Source organism: Drosophila takahashii, chromosome 3R, assembly GCF_030179915.1.
Source record: "Drosophila takahashii strain IR98-3 E-12201 chromosome 3R, DtakHiC1v2, whole genome shotgun sequence".
NCBI classification, from domain to species: Eukaryota; Metazoa; Arthropoda; class Insecta; order Diptera; family Drosophilidae; genus Drosophila; species Drosophila takahashii.
The window spans coordinates 15601345-15615739 of record NC_091681.1 but is presented as its reverse complement, the minus strand read 5'-3'; the positions used below and the strand labels follow the sequence as shown (position 1 = coordinate 15615739).

Below are 14395 nucleotides of genomic sequence, written 5' to 3'. Positions count from 1 at the left end.
AAAAAAGAAAAGAAAAACACGCTTTCCACTTGCAGTTTTAATGTGTTTTGTGCGTTGTTCCTCGTTTTATAATTGAGTTGGCAGTTGCAGCTAAAGTTGGAGTTGCAGCCGTGCACTCATCGCTCCCCAAAACCCATCCATGCTCCCTTTCTCCCTGTTTTTCACTGGTTTTCCCCCACGGAAGTGGGAGTTGCCATCGGGATTCGGCCACGTTGCTGCTCGTTCGTGTGCACTGAATGCGAAAAACTTCTGCACACTTTTCGTCTGAAACGCGATATTATTTTATGTACATATTCTCTCATATTTTTATTATTATTATTATTTTTATAATACCCTCAGCCCAGTGCGGACTTACCTTTGTGCGCTGCATTGAAATGGAGGCGCAAACTCAAACGCTCGGGGATCTGGTGCACTGCTGCCAAACAAAAACCACCATCCTTGCGGTGGGTTCCGTAATGAGCGTTTCCGTCAAAGCCATTTTCTCGTTCGCACACCTGGCGAAAATTGCGCCTAAAAAAGATGGAAAATAAATCTTAATTTGGGAAACAGTTTTATAATTTTTCTAGATTTCTCTTATACCCATATCATATCATATTATAAAATATTTCCATTATAGTCAAATTATAATAATTTCTTTGTATTTTCCTTTCAGACTTGTCCCGATTTTAAGGTGAGTTTTATTTTTAAATTTAATTTTTTTTGAGTGCTCTAGCACTAACGTGCCGCATTTAAAAGGGCATTTTCTTTCCATCACCACACGACCGACTTTAAGCTGGATCGACACTACATAATTGCTCAATTTCTTGCTTCATTAACGGGCTTTCCTTTGCATTCGGTTAGTAATTTGTCGGACCCAATGAAAGATCACCCAGGAAGTCCAGAAACTCTTAATTTGTCCGACCATAAACGTTAATGCCCTTTCCTATATATTTTTTCTACACCAACTTGTAGGCCCAGCAAAGTGTGAAGTGTAAAGCGTTATGCGTTATTCGTACGACGGTTTCATAACTCACTCATAAGAGCGGCAAACAAATGAGCAAAAGTGTGCTACTGGGGCCTGAAATCGGGGGTCTAGGGAACCCCTTCTGCCAGATGAACCGTTAGACAGTGCCGATGGCGCCCCCAGAGTTCATTTACTCCGCTGCGGCACCAAAGAAAATTCAATGGAAAGAAAAGGCAGGCGGAAAAAAATTCGACAAAAAAACGTCGAGCAACGTTATTTGTAGTTTTTATTTCTTTTATTTTTTTGATTTACCCATCTCTTTTTGCTAGACCATTTCGTTTTTAAAAGCTTCGCTAGCTGGCTGTTCTGTTGTTCCGGGTGAAGAGCGGGGGTCTGAAGACTAGGGCTTGAACAAAAAAAATCCAAGCTTGGCCTGAAAATGTGCTTATTAAATTTAATGACAGCACGTTTGCTTCTGAAAAGCGATTCGACGTTTTTGGTTTTTTGTTTATTTTTTTAAAGCTTTTTTCCAACCTTTTGGTTATATTGCTTTTTTGAGCAGTTTTTTTATACCTATTTGGTTTATTGGGGGCTGTGGCTCATTGAGAGCACTGGGGCCATAACAGCACAGTCTTTAAGTTTAATTATGTGGCAGGGCTTCTTGCCCCGGTCTTCATAAAAGGGGTCGTAATGGACATAATAGTTATACAGTTTTCAATTGAAATGGTAACAAATTTCATTGTTTGTGAGGCCAAGTGGGGAAAACAAAAGTTATCTTTGATTAATTCATCATTTCCGGTTTAATTTAAAAATCAAGTGTTAAACATTTATTAAATTAAAATAAAAGAGAGTATTAGAAACTTAAAAATATAAGTTTTAAGGTATTACATTTTTTTTGAAATTCTGTAATCGCTTTATTTTTCCAACCAGTTTTGTCATTAAATTGTTTATTACAGTAAAAACTTGTATACCGACAGTTATTGTATACTACAGTATGACTTCATAATGGTTATTTAACTTTTCTTAAAAAGTATGTATAATATTGTGTTCACTATTTAATGCAAGAGTGATCTCTGATTGTTAAGTTATTTTTTATCATATATATTATATCAATTTAAAGTTCCATTCAATCCTAATTTTTATAAGCTATAAGTTTCTCCGCAATCTTAACTGCTGTTTCACCACTCCTTTCCGACTTGCCACAATTTTATCCGATCCTGTCGTGATTTCCGCCGACCCCCTTAGCCAGCTGTCGCCTAAGATTTCTCACAATTATGAACGACAAACTGGCATAAATTTATGACTGACAGTCGCTTTGGCATTTGCAGTTAACGGGCAGTGAAAGTATTTTAATTAAATGCCCCAAAGGAGGGGGAACTTCAATGAGCGCTTTAGACCTGCGGGTTATGAGGCGGTAATTTGCAATTTCCCCGCGAAAAAGACATGGCTTATTATTCAACTGGTTTCTTGGTATGTTCATACCTGCTCGTTGAACTTCAAATTGTGCGCGAAAAAAGTGAAATTTTCATATGCTCGCTCGCCCCACGTTGGGCGCCAAGTTAAATGAACTAAGCAAAAATCTGGAAGCAGGAAGCAACTTTGTAACATTAGCACAGTTCCCCTAAAAAAACTATGTTAATTTCTTTGTAAGGACTTATGAAATGAATTAATTTTCTTTTGCAAAACAATCGCAAACTTCCAAATGGCGGAAGGGCGAATTTCGGTTGCGTGTTGAGGCGTTGGCCACAACTGTTGACTTTTATTCACACAATTACAGCCGGCGAATTTGCATTCGCTTCCTCCGCCATTCACCTGTTCAGTTTTACCTGTCACGCTCGACTGATTTTCTTGCGCAGGAGCGACGCTTCACTCGCTAACAATTAAAAGACAAACCCTTGACTTTGGTCTAGAGTCTAGACTCTTCGAAGTTCGCCCACTGACCTGGGGACCATCTAATTAGCTTTCTTCTGACAAAACCCCTTTGAATTTGCATTTTTCGTTCAATTCAAAGCTTTGTGTCTCCTATATAAATAATTCAAAACTGACCCGCGGCTTTCATTTCATTTTGTCTCTTTGGGTTTCGTTTTGTTTTTCTCCATTTGTTTTCCATGTGACGCAGCAACAGTTGTCTTTCGGCCCTGTGGGAACGTCTCGAAGAAGTCATAAAACTAACAGTTGAGCGGAAATTAACACAGATACTCCAAAGGCCGACTTCCAAGAGCCCTCCAGCTTGGTTCGGGCCAAACAAACAACAATCGGGTCTCTATGTGATGGCATTACCTTCCGATTGAGATGTAGATGGGTGATTCGAGATACGAGATTCGAGATACCCAGATGGACAGGTGAAGCAAACCAAGAGGGGATTATGTCGGTGGTCTAAATAGCCCCTCGAATGACGTTGCACAACGCAGGTAATATGTGGGTATCATTAGTCTACAGTTAGTATTTGGAATTCTTGGTGGCAGTTAAGTTGCGGATTGGGCACACGGTTCATTGTCAAGGCACTCGCAAGTGTTTTCTATTCTGGAGTGAGATCTTCGAGGGGGATAAAAGACCTTTTCAATAGCAAATTGATATGCTCGAGGGGATTTTATGTAGGATCTAGGTTGTCCAACTACACTTGCGCTAATTAATATAAAGGAAATCTAACAGATCTTATCATAGTAACCTGCATTTCCTGTCGATCACTGGAAAAAAACAAGAGTATTTAAAATATTTTACTTTTGTTTTTAAACATTTTGTTGAATAACTCAAATATAAATAATTTCTCCTTTGAAAAAATAAAAGGAACATTTATGTTTTGGTTCTAGTTATTTATTAGAGTGCTGGGGGTTATCCCATCTTATAAGGGAAAACCAGAAACTTGATTCCCTATTCTCGGAAGATTTTTTCCATGTGTGGTCTTGTCTTCTTGGTTTACTTGGCATTGTTGCCTGTTGTGCGTTCCATTTCGCTCCTCTGAACTTGTTGAAAGCGAGTAAAATGTGCCAATTTTCTATATATATACTATATACCATATCTTTATGTGCTTGTAATGCAAGAATGGGAGAGTGGGAGCCACAGGCTCGTCCATACATGGCCACTTCATCACGCAGCGTTGGCCAAGCGTGCTGTTGTTGCTCCTCCGGCCAAATGCAACTGAGCGTCGCCGCCACCAGCCGGCGGCCTCATCTGCAGACCCCCTCCATATAGAACCTCCCTCCGTTAAACCCCCTTCACTTACGCCTTACAACGCCTCTGCCCTTCGGCAGTTCGCAGCTTCTATTGTTCTGGCCGCTCGTGCTTGTGCTAGATTTATGCACTTTACTGGATCCCCATTCTCTGTTCTCCATTCCCCGGACAGTTTCGATTTCAATTTAAAGCGGATGTTCGCTTTAATTGCAGGCCCGGCGAATTATAATTCATAAGTGCACTGGGACGTTTCGGGTTGCAGCTGAATAATCTCCTGGGTGGCACTGAACTTGCCGATCAAGTGGGTGTAATCCATACTAATCCGGGAATCGAAATACTGACGGGACAATTTAGAAATCGCTTTATGGAAATTTATTTTATTATATTTTGCCATTTTTTAAGGATTTTTTGACAGTTATGTGACCGTTGTTAATCAAAAAGACATAGGGTTACATCATCGGGGTAATTAAACAAATAAATCAGATTAAGAAATACATATTTATTTTTTCAATAGTTATTTCAAGGTGTATCAAAGTCACTTAATTCCTGTAAAATATTCTGGTACTTCCAACCTCTTTCGAATAATTTTCCTCTCCATTCCTGACCTCTAAAACTAGAAAGATTGGTAAAGAAAATTATAAGATGGAAAACCATCTCACTTTTCTCCCCAGTTCATTGGCCTTTGGCTGCCGTTGCACTTGACTTATGGCCACTGTCAATGCGGCTAAAACTGCAACTGGAATGGCAATTGAAATTGCAACTGCAACTGCAATCGCAATTGGCAATGCAATTGATTGTGGCTGCTGGCCAATCGAAGGGGATGGATGGCTGGATGGCTGAATAGCTGGATGGATGACATTCAATGGCGACTCACTCACTTTCACTGATCGAAAGCGTGAAGCCAAAGTTTAATTGAATCTGCAGCTGCTGCTCTGCTGACGGCGAACAATGATTGGTAGCATTCAATGGCTCCGTGGCTCCGTCCTACCAACTTTCAAACTTGGCCATTTGAAAGTTATTGGCCACAAGTGCGCACACACATGGCGCCCATTGCATACACACTACATATATTCATATATATATATACTTATACTCTTAACTTGAAGAAACTCCAAGTAAACTGAACGTGTCAGCAAGTCGGCCTGGGGTTTCGAGGCTGCTTGGCTGCTGAAAAACTTTTGGACCGGCTCTTGCAGTTAAGTTGCGACAAAATCAATAGGAAAACTTTGTAGGAAAAGGGCAGGGTGGGAAATGCGGGTATGGAGTGGAAAATGGGGGGCGTGGCCCAATGCAGCAATTTGTTATATTCAGGCGTCGCCTTAAATTGGGTCACCGAAAATGTTCAATTATTCGAGTGAAATGCAGTCTTTAGGGAACGAACGAACAGAGGTTTTTTTTCTGTTGAGGTTTCGGCCAACCAGCCTGATTTTGGGCTCACGCAAAACTCGTTTTCAAAGTTGATGCAAGCATGATTTGGCTGGCTCACTTCCACAATGCGGTCTCGTTTTATACACTTTATGAGCAAAGTTTATTTTACAGAATTTGTCACGCACTCGAAGGGGAAGCAGAACAAAATAGATAGCTATATCTGCAGAAGCCATTATGAATCGGATAGATAAAAGTCATAAAGCTATCCCCAGTTGCCTTTTCAGTTGATAAATAAGTGACAGAGATCCAGGGTGTATTTTAATTTATAAATAAATATTTATATAATCTAATATTAATCTGAATATTAAAAAAGTATTTTTATTCTTGAAACGATAATGTTTCTGTTTAAAAAATTAGATTATTTAGTTTTTAAAATTTTGTTAAAAATATTACATGAAATATAACATTTTGACAGCTTGGCTTTTATTGATAACACTAGTTTACAAAATAATATTCTTGGTGTGCTCCCCAGCAATTGATGGCAAATTCTGTTAGTGTTGGACCCCTAGATCACAAAAATAGCAATTATTTTTTTTTCGATGGCACAGTTTTTTTTTTAAGATTTTTTAAAGTTCGAAATGTTAAATTTCGGACTTTTTTCGAATTTCTTCTTATATCTCGGCAGATATCCACTTGGTTGAGCCAGTTTTAGTTTTATTTTAAAGTCAATAGATCAGAGCTTAACTTTGCCATACAGATCAATATGATTGGATGAGTAATGGCAGCGCAGAAGCTTGACAAAGATGAAAAATGTGTTTTTTGGTCGTCTGTAAGTCGGCTGTATATATCGTAAAATCTCGAAATAAATCCGTTGAAAAATCATAATGGGTACAAACTTAAAGTGTACATCCTACCGAATAGAACAAGCTGGATATGGCCCAAATCCATGGAAAACTGGATTTATGGTGGATTTTTAAAGTTCGGATTTTTCCACTTTTTTCGGTTGACAGAGTCCAAATTTAAGATTTATCATAGGCGGCGTCATGTAAACAAAAATGAGTGGTGACGGCAGCCGGATCAAAAAATAGCTAAATTTAAAAGCTAGAAAATTATAAAATAAATTTAATTTCTGAAAATTCCTTTAAAAATATAAAATTGCTTGCGTTATGACTGTGAGTATTTTTAATTAAGTACTATCCATTTGGATAGTTCATTCTTATGAAAAAAGTAACCTTAATTTCAAAAATTAAATTCACTTTAATAATTTTCTAGCTTTTAAATATCTGATTTAGCTATTTAGTGACCCGGCTGCCAACACCAATTATTTTTGTTTACATGTCGCCGCCTATGATAAATCTTAAATTTGGACTCTGTCAACCGAAAAAAGTGGAAAAATCCGAACTTTAAAAATCCACCATAAATCCAGTTTTCCATGGATTTGGGCCATATCCAGCTTGTTCTATTCGGTAGGATGTAAACTTTAAGTTTGTACCCATTATGATTTTTCAACGGATTTATTTCGAGTTTTTACGATATATACAGCCGACTTACAGACGACCAAAAAACACATTTTTCATCTTTGTCAAGCCTCTGCGCTGCCATTACTCATCCAATCATATTAATCTGTATGGCAAAGTTAAGCTCTGATCTATTGACTTTAAAATAAAACTAAAACTGGCTCAACCAAGTGGATATCTGCCGAGATATAAGAAGAAATTCGAAAAAAGTCCGAAATTTAACATTTCAAACTGTAAAAAATCTTTAAAAAAAAACTGTGCCATCGAAAAAAAAATTAGTGCTATTTTCGTGATCTAGGGGTCTAAAACTAACAGAATTTGCCATCAATTGCTGGGGAGCATTTCGGCTGTAAACTAGTGTAATAGCCTAATTACTTTTCCAGAATATGTAACGAAAAGTATTACAAAATTTAATCTACTTGCAATGCAACCAAAGAAATCATTTCGATGCTCGAAAGCGCATTTGATCTTCGTTGGCATGGTCAATAAATTTTCCATCTTTTTTTCCTGTTCATATTTTATGAGATTTTACAACAAGTTTATAAGCCCGAACCCTTCGGCACACATGGGAATGTGCGTGTGTTTGCTCCGCGACTTTCCATTTGCAGAGATTTCCACATTTCACATTTTCGGATTTGAGATTTCAATATGTAAACGCCGTTTATACCAAATGCGCCATGAATAAAATTCGTCTCGTTTCGTTTCGATTCGACGGTCGTTTGCGTTTGCAGGGGGCGAAAGTCCAAATGGGATTTCATTTATGAGTAGGGGGGTGGCGGAAAGTTTTAGGTGGGAGGTGGAGACCACCCACCTCCCCTTCACCACTCTGAAATTCCAGCCGCGAGCCGTGGTAAATCAGTTGCCGTTGCGTTGGCCAAACATTGCACAAAATCTATGCAGTTGCACGAACGCGGCTCAGAAGTTTGATCGATTTCGCTCCCAGTTAATGTTACACTCGGACAAATACTATTATCTTTTTAGTTTCTATTACTAACTACAATTTTCACCTGCAATATCATGAGTGCATAATTAAATTGTATTTAAAGTGTATTTTTTTTAAGCACTTTGTTTTCTTACAGAAATTACAGTTAAAATATTTTAGATTTGACCATTTTATTAATAAATGTAAAATCAAAACCGAAAGCCTTTAAAATTGTTTAGAAAATATCGTAATATTTATTGGAAGTTTTAAAAAAGCTTTTAGAAGAAACCCAAGAAAAGTCCAATACGTATTTTAATTTTACTGATATTTAAATTTTAGTCATTGGTGTCGCAGAAGTGAATGACGTATTGCTATAAATTTTAAATTTGGTTGGTCCTAAGTTGTTTTTCCCAGTGTACTACCACACCTCTCCCGGCGGCACTAAGTGTGGCTTTTAGGGGGCGTGGCACTCTGAGCAAACTGTAACATTTGTGGCTGGCCTCGGGACTGACCGACCGCACATAAAGTGGCAAAGGGCGCGTTTTCCGTCGCACTGGATTTTGATTTGGATTGCGTGGCTTGGCTAAATGTTTGGAACACTCTGCGGTCGTCGACTGTCAGTGGAACTGAGGTCTATTTATGGGGCAACTAGTGCAGCTCATTATTAAGTTTGCCCCCGGACCGACATCATTTGGTTGATTTATTCTGCTAAATGGAATCAATTTACTAGCGCATTTCAAATATTTGGCTTCGGTTATCACCACTCGTCGTGACCCACATTTCAAATCGACTGCCTGCCGCTGATAAGCGCATCGCGATGTTGCAACTTAGAGGCCTGGAAACTTTGACACAAATGCCTTGTTCAGTCACTCTAAGCAGACACTCCCGCAGATGTTGCAGTTGCAGTTGCAGTTTAGTAGTTTGTAGCGGGCTGCCCTGGCAATTTGCTGTCAAATTGTCGCAAATTCTTACAAGCGCCGCTCATTAAAATTACCCAAATGCCAGCGCCAATTTCCCGCAGCCGTGGAAAATGCGAGACGGAGCGAAAACGGCATCGCATGACAAATGGCAGCGACGAACTCCAGACAAGTGCCTCTTGAAGATGCACTCCCAGAAATTGGTCTCGCAATGGAATTAAATTATTTTAAAACTTAAAAATATTAAATAAATAATACATAAACTTCTTTATAAGCCATAACAAGGTTCTAGTATAAAATATTAAGAATTCAATCAATTATATTTTCTTAAGAGTTAAGAAAAGTAAAATAACGGAAATAAAAAGTAAAGTTAAGGATAGAGTTCAAAGATAAAAATATTGAATTTAAATATTTTTTATAGGTTTTATGCCAATCTCACAGTTTTGAAAAATAATTTAAATTTGAGAACATTAAAAATTTATTTATTTAAAAAAAATATTTAAAATGTGGCGGTCATTATAAAAAGTATTTAAATGGTTAATCTCGAAACTCTCAATTGTCAATTTTAGTTCCAATTAATATATTAATAAATAATAAAATTTAATAGTAATTAAATACCAAAGAGGTATACTTTTTGTCGAGTGCCTAGCTGTCGCATCCCTGGGAAAAACTGAGACGATTTGGCAATGCAATTTTCGTCGGCCAGCTGCAAAGGCCGTTGAATTGGCTTCTCCAACTTGGCCCCTCAACAAATTTGTCGCTGGCATTTTGCAACGTGATTTTGGTGACTTGAAAGCAGCTGATAAGCGAGCTACTTGTCCGCCAATTTCCGACTGACTGACTGGGCTACGAAACTGAAACTTAGACTGCAAGAGAGACCGAGATAAAAAGTGCAGAAAGTGCTGATTGCGGGTATTACTTTACCATTATTGGGTGCTCTCTCGTCGAGCAGCCAATGTAATACAAAGCGCGGACAAAATGTGCTGATCGAGCGGGAAATTAACTGATGAAGCGTGGCATATTGTGTATATAAGGTAACGGAACTGCCGGGGCATTAGTGGTCAGGTGAGCTTAGCAAAACCGAAGATCGAACCACGGCCAAATGCTGCGACAGCAAAATTGCTCAGCACAAAAATACCGGCACGATCACCTCGATTCGCTGAGCTCGGTTCTTTAATACTTCGATATCGATCCCCTCAAAGTTGCGCAGGTGCAGAGCCAATAAATTGCGCAACTCTGTTTTTTCTACCCACTCCAGTCTTTAGCCATGATATTATAGATAGATAGATCGTGGCCATGCTGTCAACGGCTTGGTTCAATCTGGTCTGGTTTAGTTTTGCCATTGCCTTGCACAAAATGTCATTCAGCTCATTGAAATGGAAAGCTGAAAAATTAACATTGCAAACGGACACTGGAAAACGGGGAAAAAACGAAAACAACTGAAGCAGAGAGGAAGTCAAACTAAATTGTTAAGGCGAGTTTGGCACCCTTTAATCTGAAAATCTGGTAAATTATACTCAAACAAAATTCAAAATAAAGTATATATAAATAAAATTTAAATTCAATTTTTATTATTTGTATGTAAATTTAAATGAAGTCTACCTAAATATATATTTAAACAATAGTTTTCATACCCAAATCAAATTCCAAATAACGTGAATATAAATTAAATTTTAAATTCAATTTGTTTTATTATAAAATTAAAAAGAAGTCTACCTAAATATATTTTTAAACAATCTGAATTAATTTTAATCTGTGAAAAAATTAGAGCTATAATAAGATAAGATAAAACCATAATGAAATTTGATAAGGCTAGTTCAATTAGTATTGCCCTTGATTATAAGTAATTATAGTTTCTGGAATACACCCCCTGATACCCCATATGAATCTGAACGATACATATTTTTAGCAGATCCGTACTAAACGGCTGCTCATTTGGCATTCTACGTACTTGCCAAGTTGCCGGCATTTGGCGAGTGTTACGCGACTTTGAGCGCTCTAATTGTGCGCTTGTTTGTTCGTCCGTTCGGCCAAAAACACACACAGCGGTAGGCATACAAAAAACGGCTAGGTAAAGTACACAGCAAAAGTAGCAGCTAAAACAAAAAACAAGAAATATAACAAAAAATACAGCACACACTGCGACATGCAACACTGCACAGCCGGGGAACATTTAGCTGCGCTGAAAAGCCAAACAAAAATAAAGAAAAAAATACAGAAAAAACAATCAAAATGTACAGACAAAACACGCGACTGCCACTGCAGATAATTTGGCATTAAGTGGAGTGGAAATGCGTAGGAAAATATGATATAATCGGGCGGAGTGAACAGATACAGATGGGCGTATGCATGCATGGCCGGGCATATGGAACCGTTTTGCATTCAAGATCAAGTTCAAGTTTGGAGCGATTATCATTGCCTCGTTGAAGTGTACATATTTTCCGGTAGCGATCCAGCAATTTGATGGGAAACTGGCAATTGGCATTTTCACAACACCGAACAGCGAACACCAAACACCGAACACCAACCGCAAAAGCCTTGGAAATTAGCCAAATGGCAGGGGAAAGGGGTTGGCGGGGTAAAATCACCTTTTGACCCACTTTAAAGAGCCATCAATGAGGCAAATTGATGGGCAAATCAATCCAAAGGCAACGGGTAATGAGGATGTAGTTGCAGATACAATCTGCAGAGATCTAAAAACTAAAGCCCGGCGGCTGCCTTGGGGTGAAATTCAACGGAATGAACGGAAGTTGCCGGCAATTTGTGAACGCAAATCATGTTGTTACCATACAAAGTTGCCTGCCGATGCCGATGGCTGGGCAAAATGTCAAATGCGAAAAGCAGATGCTATTTCTCTGTTTTTCTGCGGCCACTTTAACAGCATGAACGTGACTTTTGTATTAACGGGCTTTAAATCGAGGCTCTGAGATTGCAACTTTAAGTTGCAGTCTTTTAAGTGTGTCAGCCATTGCCTGGAAAATACAGAAATAAAAAAAATAAAATCGCCAACGAGGTGCAGCGATTTACGCACACTTGCACATTGCACACTCAGCAAACACAGATACGAACTCACACAGGCGCACTTAATTATGCATTAGGCTGCTGCATTGACAGCAACACTTTGCCGGGAAAAAAGTGAGGAAGGGTTCAACGAACCCCTGGCCGCTGACAAGGGTTAATGAATTCCTCCGGGTTAAACGGGATTATGACGGCAGGGAATACTATTGAATATTTAATGGCTGCCCCAAGAGAACAAGTTTCTAACTTAAATACGTTTTCTGTGATTTTACCTTTTACTATTTCTTGAAAACCTTTAATAATCTCTACTAATATAGTAACTAAATTGCAGATGACATTCTACAAACATTCTATTGATATTATCATATCTCTATAATGAATTGCAATCAATTTTGATTGATATTAGGTACTATGAACATTTCTCAATAATGGGCCCAATTGCGCTACAAAATTATTTCAATTATCCCTTAAGTGGTATAAATTTGCATTGGCTAAAAAGTTTCCAATGATAACTTTCTTAATCATGCAGCTCTGAAAGCTTTAATGCATCAATGGGTAATCCAAGACATTTTCGATAATTTGCCTGGGGAATTATAAGCATGAGAGATAGTTATAATTTACTCAAAGCCAAACCATTTGTTGGCCAGGTGTTTTGGGCCCAATTGAACTCAATGTATAGTGAATAGGCAAGGTACCTAGACCGAAATAGCCCACAAGTGCGATAATTTAAATCAGCTTACCGCCTGTCCGAGCGGCACTCTCCAGTAAATCAGACTCCATTGTTTACGACAATCAATTGCCACCTTAAGATGCCCCGATGTGGCCGTTTCTGGTTTTGGTTTCTGGTTTGGGTTCTGGCCTCGTTTGGGCCGGCTTTCCTCCTGGCCAACTGTCAAAGGTGGTTGCCGTAATTGGCGAAATACGTTGCCCGCTAGCCGTTCAATGGAGCGTGCAGTTTACTCCGCTGCCTGGCTGCACACTCACTTCAATGGGTTTCAGTTGAGTTCGGTGGGGGAAAGGTGCGGAGGGTAAGGGTGCGGAAAATGGGGGTTCCAAGGGAATATAGCCATTTTCATGGCTTAACCCACGCATGTGTGGCCATTGTGTAGATTTCAATTGAATTCTGCTGCACGCAGAAACGCGACCAAATCGATGTTGCCTCCATGTTGCTGTCGTTTTCTGACCACTGACTAATGGCTTAATGTGTGTGTGCCTCTGTATCTGTACCAGGATCTCTCTCTGTGTGTGTGTGAGTGCTTTCCTTGTCTGTGTGCGTGGGTGACGCATGGCAGCTGTGCTCAAATTTATATTGCCTACTTTTCGGGGGAGCAAGTGCTTCGCAAGTGCAATTGATTTCGTTTTGCTTTCGAGCCACCCGCTCATGACCAACATTGTCTCCAACTATGGAATCCAAACAGCTTCACAGCACTCACGAAAAATATTATACTTGGTTCTACTTGAGTATGGCTTTATTTTCTAAGTATTTAATATGGTTGGTTTAATCATTATGGATTTATCTTAGCTGATTTGGAAAATTATAATTACTTGATAAGATCAAAACCTATTTTAATGTATAAATTACAATGTAACTTGATTTTTTTTACAAGTTGTAAAATCATTAAATAAATAAAACCCCCAGATTAAAGATTACTTACCGAGTTTAACTTAAAACTAAATGATAAAAACCGATTTTTAAAGTAAAACTCATACCACTTACGACCCCTATCAACAATAAAGTAATTTTTTTCAAAAAGGCTTTAAATGATATTTATTCTAAGTAATGTCCTGATATTTTAGTGCTTTAATAGTAAATTACTTTTTTTTAAGAATGAGAGATGGAGATTTTAAGAAAATTTAAATGTTAAAGAATCAAAAATGTGTAACTAGTCATAATTTTGTATAGTGTAAAGTATTCTCACGGCCTGTTGGCCAGCTAAAAAGAGACAGAGAGGGAGAGGAGTGAGACGGAAGACAGTGTATCCTGGCCGCACGAGCGCCTTGTTTATTGAATTTGGGCGCTTTTGTGTGAGAGTGACAACGACGGGCGTCTGCTCCTGCAATTGAGGATGTAATTTTTGCATGTCTCCGGCATTAAATTCGCCTCTATGTCCTTGCTACCCTCTCGCGTGTGTTAGTGTGTGGGAGTGTGTGCTCCTGGGCAATTAGGGCTATGACATTCCGCTCTAAATCTCCTGCACACTTTGCTAATTGTTTCCAATTCCACAAACACACTCATACAGATCCACATTGCACCCACAGACAGCCGGACAAGTAATTGCAACTGAAGTCTGACCTCCGGCAAATTGGCTGTGAAAGTTCAGAGGGAAAAGCTTCAATTATAATTGTTAAATGGCATATGCCAAGCCCTTAATGCCAGCCTTTTATTAATTTGACTTTGACCCAATTTCTTTGATTAAATGCTAATTCAATTGCCAAACTCATTTCCTAACACACATTTGATTTACATTCGTTTTGGACTACAATTTTCCATTCAATTTGGCCATTCAGCGCAGTGTCCGAACTTCTGAAAGGTAAATGC

General features: G+C 38.7%; 1 protein-coding gene and 1 long non-coding RNA gene across 4 annotated transcripts in view; one reads left to right on the top strand and one right to left on the bottom strand.

Annotated features, from left to right (window-relative positions):
- kmr (kramer) overlaps positions 1-14395 on the top strand; it is a 54903-nt gene that overhangs the window by 7353 nt on the left and 33155 nt on the right. The window contains exon 2 of one of the 3 annotated variants that reach the window (XM_070217754.1): positions 653-670. The exons of 1 other annotated variant lie outside the window; for it this stretch is intronic. The gene's annotated coding sequence lies outside the window, so the exon portion shown is untranslated. Of the gene's footprint in view, positions 1-652; positions 671-9814; positions 10345-14395 lie in introns of those variants that run through there. One more of the 3 variants, XM_070217755.1, reaches the window with a different exon arrangement.
- On the bottom strand, positions 8177-9888 carry LOC138913643 (uncharacterized). Its single transcript, XR_011419454.1, has 3 exons — positions 9763-9888; positions 8700-9704; positions 8177-8626 (listed from the first exon to the last, which is right to left on the bottom strand). It is a non-coding gene; the product is annotated as an uncharacterized lncRNA (long non-coding RNA).